At 43.6% G+C, this 9070-nt stretch overlaps 1 long non-coding RNA gene across 1 annotated transcript; it reads right to left on the bottom strand.

The window, feature by feature from the left end:
- Positions 1–4406: 4406 nt before the first annotated feature.
- On the bottom strand, positions 4407–7642 carry LOC139080942 (uncharacterized). Its single transcript, XR_011535832.1, has 2 exons — positions 4922–7642; positions 4407–4709 (listed from the first exon to the last, which is right to left on the bottom strand). It is a non-coding gene; the product is annotated as an uncharacterized lncRNA (long non-coding RNA).
- Between the last annotated feature and the right edge of the window lie 1428 nt (positions 7643–9070).

The following is a 9070-nucleotide window of genomic DNA, read 5'->3' as shown; positions in this document are numbered from 1 at the left end:
GGGATATGGCATGAATTACAGAACCTACCTCATTGTATTGTTGAGAGGATTCTCTTAAACACATTATATATGTATTTATGTATGTATGTTACGTACAGTCAGCCCTCCCTATCCTTGGGTTTCACATCTGCGGATTCAACCAACCGCAGATGGAAACCCACCCATGTGGAGGGCCGACTATATTAATTGTTCTATGCCATTTTACACTGCAAGGGGCTTAAACATCCGCAGCTGTTGTTATCCGCAGGAGTTCCTGGAGCCCATCCCTCACTGATACCAAGGGATGATTGTATATATGTGTGCATGTCTTAAAACAGTGTTTTAATAATAATAATTTATTAATAATATTTTTATTACCTGAGTTAGGGGCTCTTCCAGCTTGCCTTGTTCTATTACTGTCATGAGTTTTCGACATTGTCCTTGGACTTCAATGCCATGTTTGTTGTTCCAACAGTAGCTTCAACTTCATAGGATTAAACTTCACCTATTTAGGTCCCTGAGAATGTTCATAGAGCTCTTTCCCTAAATCCCTCTTGCAATGGTTCTAGGGGTCCCCTTGGGGCCTTAACTCCCCAGCAGAAAATAACCTCCTTAATCTACAAGGGAATAGACAGAATATAAAGAGGAAGAGACATGAAACTGACTAGGAAGGGGAAGGCTGCTTAACACATCAAAGGTCCCTCCATGCCAGTAGGAAGTAGAAGACCAGAGCGGCCCCTTTGGTTTGTGGTCTGTTCACTTTTTTCCATTCCCCACTTCTACCCTCTCTGTTTCCCTCCCTCCTGTTTCCCCAACCTTTGTAAAAAACAGTATGTTGGGGCTGCTGACGCAGAAATCTGGCTTGTGGTAGCTCTTACTGTGTGGTGACTCATGCTGTGAAGCAGTTATAATTTGCCTGGTGGGGGAGGGAGAGGGAGTTGTGTCAGTGTGTAGGCTGCAGGGAAATTGCCTGGGTGGTAGACACACTCAGCTAAAGCAGGAGATGAGTGAACTTTTCATGACATCCCCTAGGTGTAAGAAAGGAGCTGGGAGAGGGCAGAAAACCACTGCCCTAATCCCAACCATCAAGTTTGGAGTTTGGGGGCATCACAGAGGACTTTAGAGCAATGAGATTTTTCAGATCTTGGGGATTACAAAGCTCAATCTGGAGGATTTGTATGAAGGAGATCAAAGAGCAAAATAGTGAATGAAGTGTTACTGCTGTTCAGTCCTTTCCTTTCTTCTTTTCCTCCAGGGCCTCAAGCCTTTCTTGATGCTCAGTGCTCCTCTGAACAACTCTCTGCCTAGCTCCCTCTGCCAGGTAGATAGTGTCCCAGCCAAAGTGTTGCCTAGCATCTCCAAAGTTCATCACAGTGGAAACCATGAGTGGGAAGCCTGACCCACTCTGTGGCAAGGTCTCAGCTTCTGCTGGGCTGCCTTCTCTGTGGCTCCCAGGCATGTTCAGTGTCAAGCAATGAGGAGGAGATGTGGGCAAGAAGACATTCTTTTCTTTGTCTCTCACTGTGCATGGGCAGACCTCCCCTTCCTCGCTATCCAGTCACCAGGCTCTCCCATAAGTACCACCATCCACTTTCTCTGGCCCCCACTCATGACTTCAAACTTTGGGACAACTTAAATGTAGCTGTTGTCCCCAAGGAAAGTCAGGGATACTTGCTTTTGACCTTTTTTACTCTCTTCCCCTAAGAAAACTTCTCTTTATATTTATAATCCATTTTCTTAGGCCCCTTTCTGGGTGACTTAAGCAGATCAGATAATCAAATCTAAGTTTGAGTGTTGATGGCAGATAGATAATGGTTCATTCTGCTACTTTTCTCAGGCAACTTACACATTTTAACAGGACCTTTTAATACATTAGCCCAAGGGTTGGCATTCCTTACCTGTTAAGGGCCAAATAGAAAATATTTTAGATTTTGAGGGCCATTCAGTCTTTGTCGCAACTATTCAACTCTACTATTATAGCATGACATTAGCAATAGACAATTCATAAACAAATTGGAATGGCTATGTTCCAATAGATAAATAAGTTGAATTTCATGTAATTTTCACGTCATGAAATATTCTCCTTTTGATTTAGTCAATCATCTAAAAGCATAAAAACATTTTCAGTTTGGACATACAAAAACAGCTGGTAGACCAGATTTGGCCAGTAGGCTGTAGTTTGCCAACTAGTTCTTTGGCCCAAAGGGTTGATTCAAATGGGGGTTTCACATGCTGTTATAACTTGAATGGGATGGAGAGAGAGAGCTTTCTAGAATGGGTTTGGGGGCAACTGCACTGTCCTCTTCAAATCACACAAGCTGGGTAGAAATGCTCGTTAATTCATTCCACACATATTTTTGAGCAACTGCTATGTGCCAAACACTGTGTTGGGTACTATGTAATACATTGATGGAATAAAACAGATTCTGTCTATGCCTTTACAGAGTTTAAAGTATAATGGTGGAGATAGACAATCAACAAGTAAATAAGTCATTTAAAATTGTGATAAGTGCATGAAGGAAACACAGGAGAGCAGTTGTAGAGAATGAGGAGGGAGTATACTTTGAAATTGTGGTCAGGAAAGGAGGAGTTGTATGTGGAGATGTTTTTATTAAGGAGTTAGCCTGGTGAAGAACAGCCAGGAATAGGGGAAAGAAAGTGCATTCTGGGCAGAAGGCCCAGCATGTGTTAGGGACCTGGGACAGGCAAGAGCTTGCCTTGTTCACAGATCTCAAAGGAGACAGTATGACTAGTAAGACTGGAGGAAAGAGGTCGGAGAGGACGTGGAAGAAGTAGGCAAAGGCCAGATTCCATAGAGATCTGTAGCCCATTGAAAGAGTATGGACTTCGTTGAAAGTGCAAGGAAAGCCCTTTTAGAAAGATTATTCTGATTAATGTGTGGAGAACAGACTGGAAGGAAGGAGAGAGTAAAAGTTGGATAATCAGTTAGTTTATCACAGTAGTATGGGCAAGAAGTGATGGTGGCTTAGACTAGGGGGTTAGCAGTGAAAATAAAGAAGAGTGGACAGGTACATGATGTATTTTGGAACTAGGAACTGTAGAACTTGCTGATTAGATGTTGGAGGTGAAGGAGATAATAGAATCAAGAATGATTTGCTGTTTTCTGGCTTCAGTAACTTAGTAGACAGTGGTTCCTTTCAATGAGATGGAAAAGACTGGGAAAGGAACAGTTATATTGAGGGAGTAGGGAAGAGGGCGCTAATAAAGAGTTCTACTTTGGACAGCTTAAGTTTAAGATGCCTCTGAGATCTCCAAGTAGATCTCCAAGCAGTTGGTGATGTGGGTCTAGCATTTTGAGGAGAGTTTTGGGTTGGGCATATGAATATGGAAGAAATCAACATACAGATGCTATTTAATGCCATGGGAATAGAAGGGATCACTGAAGGAGAGAGTGCAGATGGAGAAGAGGCTCCAGGAACTAGTGCTGTGGCACTCCACGATTTCGATACTAGATAGAGGAGGAGCCTTCAAAACAGACTGAAAGGGAACAGTCAAAGATACAGAATTTTTTTGATTGTACACTATCACAGAAGCTGAGACAGGAGATTGTTGGAGGAGAGAGTAGTAAACTGTGTTGAACACTGTTGGAAGATGGAATTAGATGAGGACAAAAAGAGCACTATTGAATTTGGTAACATGGAGGTCTTCAGTGACCTTGGCCAGAGGTTTTAGTGGGGTGGTAGGGCTAGACTTGCAGTGGCTGAGTTTAACAGAGATCTAAGGCATGATGGCATTAGCCCCATCAGGTCAGTTCCAAATGCATCACTTGGTGATCACTTGGTGGTTTGGCAGTTTCCAAGGCAGCTACTCCCTCAGGCAGCATTGAATGGTATGGGCGGATGGCATGGTATGGCTCCTTCCACTCTTTCAAGGTGGGTTTTAAAAGGATTAAATTGCTCAATCATCTACTTTTTGGGCGGGGGAGGGGGGAAGTTTGGCCCTGAGCTAACATCTGCTGCCAATCCTCCTCTTTTTGCTGAGGAAGACTGGCCCTGAGCGAACATCCATGACCATCTTCCTCCACTTTTTATATGTGGGATGCCTGCCACAGCATGGCTTGCCAAGCCGTGCCATGTCTGCACCCAGGATCCGAACTGGTGAACCCTGGGCCACCGAAGTGGAACATGAGCACTTAACTGCTGTACCACTGGGCTGGCCCCTGCTCAATCATCTATTTATTCAGCAAATATTTATTGAGTGCCAGGCACTCTAGATGCTGGAGATATAGTAGAGAACAAAACAGACAAAACTTCCTGCCCTCATGGAGTTTACATTCTAGTGACTAGTAAAGCCAAGTAAACAGGCGATTACAATCAGGGTTATTTTGTACTATGACATAAGGAAAATACATTAGTCAAGGTAATTAATTCTAGCTGCTGTAACAAACAACCCTCACATCTCAGTGGTTCAATACAATAAAAGTTTATTTGTCATTCATGTCACAGGCCAATGCAGGTCAAGCAGCTATCTTGGGCAGCTGTCTTGCAAGTAATGACTTTCAAGCAATAATCCAGGCTTTTTCTGTCGTGTGGCTTCCCCATTCCATAGACCTCCTCAGAGTCGGCCAATGGCTCCTCTGTATTCTGCAGGCCAGTAGGTAAAGCCAGCCCATGGAGTATCACATAGCATGATTTATGGACAGACTTGAAAGTGATTAGAAGCCAATCTAATGGCAAGAGAGACTACCAAATGTAATTTTCTTCTTTGCCCTGTAAGGAAATGGAGTTAGTGAGAAACTATCCAGCTCTGCCGCTGAAGTGTAAGGCACTATGAGGGTTCAGGGAAGGAGCTCTTTTTTTTTTTTTTGAGGAAGATTAGCCCTGAGCTAACTACTGGCTGTCCTCCTCTTTTTGCTGAGGAAGCCTGGCCCTGAGCTAACATCCACGCCCATCTTCCTCTGCTTTATATGTGGGATGCCTACCGCTGCATGGCGTGCCAAGTGGTTCCATGTCCGCACCCGGGATCCGAACCGGTGAACCCTGGGCCGCCGAGAAGCGGAACGTGCAAACTTAACCGCTGCACCAACGGGTCAGCCCAAGGAGCTTTTAATATTTACTTAAGGTGTCACGAAAAGGTTCCTGGATGAAGTGACATCTAGGCTAAAGACCTGAAAGATGAAGAAGAATTAACCTGGTGAAGTGGAGTTAAGGATGTTCCAAGCTTAGAGAATAGTAGGTGCCAATGATAGGTGAGAGAGAGCATGATTTGTCTGGAGGAACTGAATGAAGTCCACCAGGACCAGAGCCCAGAGCATGAGCTCAGGAATAGCGAGAGATGAGAATGAAATAGGAGGCCAGTGCCAAGGGTGGGCAGACCTTCAGGCTGACGCTTACAGATAGAAGAAGAGGCAAGAGTTCCTCCAGGGCAGCTGGTCGCTGATGAAGGCTCTGGGTAGAGGTCCTAGGGCAGAGGTTTCAAACTCAAAGGACTTTAGGGGCTAAGAAGAGGAGTTGAGAGTTTAAAACAGTAGAGAGCAGTGGTGTCTACAGGGAGGCAGAGTGTGCATGCTGGGCCTAAATATATTAAATTCAAAACAAAAACAAACAACAAACCAGTGTGCAGGACAAACGAACCACATCTGCTGTGGACCTCTGTTGGAAGGCTTCTAGAGAGTTCTTACAGTCACCGAGGAGTTCAGGTCAAAAGCAGGAGACAGGAAGGTTTCAGAAACAAGATTTTGCATCCAAGTCTATTGCTGTCAACACGCTGGTTCGCAAAGGCTTTCACACTTACTTTCTGCCATGTTGGTTAACTGGCTGGTAAGAGTGCAAGTTTCTTGACAACGGGCATGAGATTGTCTTATTTCATTTCAATAATAATAATAATAATTAAAATGCCAGGCACTGCTGTAAGTGCTTTATTAACCCATTAAGTCTTCACAACAACCTATGCGAGAGGTGCTATTATCACATCCAGTTTTAGATGAGGAAACTGAAAGTAGCCTCACAGTGACTTGCCCAATGTCACACAGTTAGAAAGTGACAAAGCTGAGATTTGAACCAAAGCGAACTGCCCCTGGAGTCTCTATTTTAGCTGAAGTCTTCCTCTCAACAAACATTATTTTACACTGCCTCTCAGAAAATATTTACTGGGCTCCAACTCTGGGCACTGGGCAAAATCCCGAAGCACGCGATGAATAAGACTAACCTCTACCCTCAAGGAGTTACCAGTCTATCACAGGGGCCCACGGGCCGAATCTGGCCTGCTGCCTGTTTCTTTATGGCCTGTGAGCAAAGAATGGTTGTTATATTTTTAAGCAGTTGAAAAGATAATTAAAAGAAGAGTATACGTATCGTGACACATGAAAATTATATAGAATTCAAATATCAGTGTGCATAAAAAAAGATTCATTGGGACACAGCCACACTCAATTGTTTTTGTATCGTCTGTGGCTGCTTTTGTGATACAACCAGCAGAGCTGAAGAGTTGTGGCAGAGATTGTCTGTCCCACAAAGCCTCGATTATTACTACCTGGCCCTTTACCTCAAAAATGTGCTGACCTCTGGTCTATTGGATCACATAGATATTTCAGCACAATTTCAATACAAAACGAAGGAAGGCAGCATTGTTTGATGGGAAAAGTATGGGCTTTCACTCAATGGAGACCAACAGACTTGGATTTGAATCCCAGCTCCATCTCTATTGGCTGTGTAACCTTAGGTTACGTAACTTCTCTGAACACATTTCCCAGATAATGATGCTTATAATGCCTTTTTCACATACAATTGTGAGTACTAGAGATAACGTAGGTACAGTGTTTGCGCAAAACACTTAAAATGATAATACTAGTAATAATAATAACAATGTCAATAATGCTATGATAGTGGAGGCAAGGTGCAATGTGAACATGGTATGTGGACATCTGAAACATTTTAGAGGATTTGTGGAAAACTTCCTGGAGGAGGTGACCTTCAAATTGGCCTCTGGTGCCAGATGGACTGATTTTGAGTCATAATTCTTTGATTTACCAGCTGTATGACTCTGAGCAGATTACCATTGGAGCCTCATTTCCCCATATGTAAGATAGGGCTAATAACAAGAGTGCTGAGCTCACAGGGTCATTCTGAGGATTAAATGAGATGATGCATATAGAACACAGGGCTATGTTTGGCACGTGGGTAAGTATTCAATAGAAGTCAATCACTGTCATTGATGGTGTGGTGGTTGTCATTATAGTTTAGGGCACACGGTTTTGAGATAGAGAGACCTGGGCTTGTATTCGGGCCCTGGGCAAGTTACCTAACTCCCCTGAGTCTCATTTTCTCACCTGTAGGCAGAGGTAGCAACACTAACTGAGAAGGGCCGTTGTTAGGGTTAAATGTATGGCAGATAGTAAGTGCTCAATAAATGGTAGCCATTGTTATTAAGCACAATGATGGCAACAGTGAGTGCCTAATAAATATTATCAAATGGCCAACTAATTAGTGGGTTCAAAGTATTCACATTCACTAGTTGAGAGAGGAAAATTCATCGACTTCGGCTTTGACATCGTAAAGTGGATACGAAACTGTCTCTAGCTAAAAAGTTGTGATATCTTATGTGTACTAAAATCTTTTCAGAATTTCCTGTTATTTAGTAACTGCTAGTACTAAGCCGATATATAAATATGACTTACAAGTGTGTATAAAAGATATTAAGCAACATGGGGAAATGGTCCTGCTGGTTACTTTTCTCCATCAATAAATAACTCATCATTTGATGAAGCAACAGTCTCATTTCCCTAAGAAAATACCAGAAAGGACAGCACTCAGAATTTTTAAAAGCCCTGTTTGATGAGCCTTTGGTAAATATATATTTAGAAAATGATAAACCAAGACCTTAGGACAGATTCACAAGCCCCTTCTGGTTGTAGTTACGCAAGGAAATGGAAAACATGTTCCAAGGGACCGGGGCCTAGTCCAACGTTTACACTGATTGAATTTCCTAATCCCATTTCCTTCTGCAGCTCTTTCCCAGCCAGGCTAATGGCCTCCACATCAGACTGGCCCTCAGAAAAGTTTTGTGGCAGACCAACTTTCTCTTTGCCTTCTTCTGGCCTTCTTTTTCACTCTCTCTGCTCTGGGTCCCCACTATCTTCATGCTCTTCTCTAGTCCCCCCAAACCCCTCCCTGCAATGTCCTATGTGAAGTAGCTTTCCAGGGAATAGAGATCCCATGCCTTCCCTCCCATCAGAGCTGACCTGTCTCCTAGGTCACTTCTTTGGAGCTCTGCAATTGGTCCCTAAGACAACAGGAGATAAAACTAGAAAAGTTTAGCTACTTCCCACTGTCTCAACTCTGGCCTGCTAACATGCTCAGTTCGTTGCCCGAAAGAACAAGTTCGGGAGCTCTTCTTTGACACCCGCCTAGGAGTCCTAGGTTTCTTAGGGTTGGGGTGGTATCGCTGCATGAAATCCATGGTAGCTAGCAACTGGGCATTCTGCCCACAGCAGTGGGTTGGCTTGTGGGGTGCTTTGTCCAGACAGAGCAAAGTTCCTGCTTTGTGAAGTCAACTGGGACAAGACTGGAGTGCAGGTAAAATGAAGTAAAATGGGAATAATAACAAGACAAACCTCCCGGGATATTGCAATGATTAAGTAACACGTGTAAAGCTTTCAGAACAATGTCTGGCACCGTGTAAGTGTCCAATAAATGTTCGTTGCTGTTATTCTCACTCACTGAAGACGGGGGGCTGGCTGGCAAGGATTCTGATCCAAAACGGCTCCTGAGTACAAATGGTGCCTCTCATATGCTCCCCTTTTGGAGACCACTCGCTTAGTCCCTCCTGAGCGGTGCTCTACTCCCATTCAAGGACCGCACTTAGAGCTCCTGCTCCCTTCTTTTCCCCACTCACCCAGTCTCTCCTGCCTGCTTCCTGCTAACCTCATTTACCATCCAAGCTAAACGCCCCAGTGTCTTTTCTTTCATAATAACCCAAAGGTCATATACTGGTAGCAAATATGTGCTGTGGACATATTTGTTTGGCTCTCATGGTCATTTTTCAGTTGGTTGACAACACTTAAAAATCAGGTGATTTCCTGTAAAAAGCTGGAGTTTTAGCTTCTTCTTCTTTTTTTTTTTTTTTAACTCTT

Source organism: Equus przewalskii, chromosome X (genome assembly GCF_037783145.1).
Source record: "Equus przewalskii isolate Varuska chromosome X, EquPr2, whole genome shotgun sequence".
Classification (NCBI taxonomy): Eukaryota; Metazoa; Chordata; class Mammalia; order Perissodactyla; family Equidae; genus Equus; species Equus przewalskii.
Note: the sequence above shows the minus strand (reverse complement) of the source record. Positions and strands in the feature narration are given on the sequence as shown.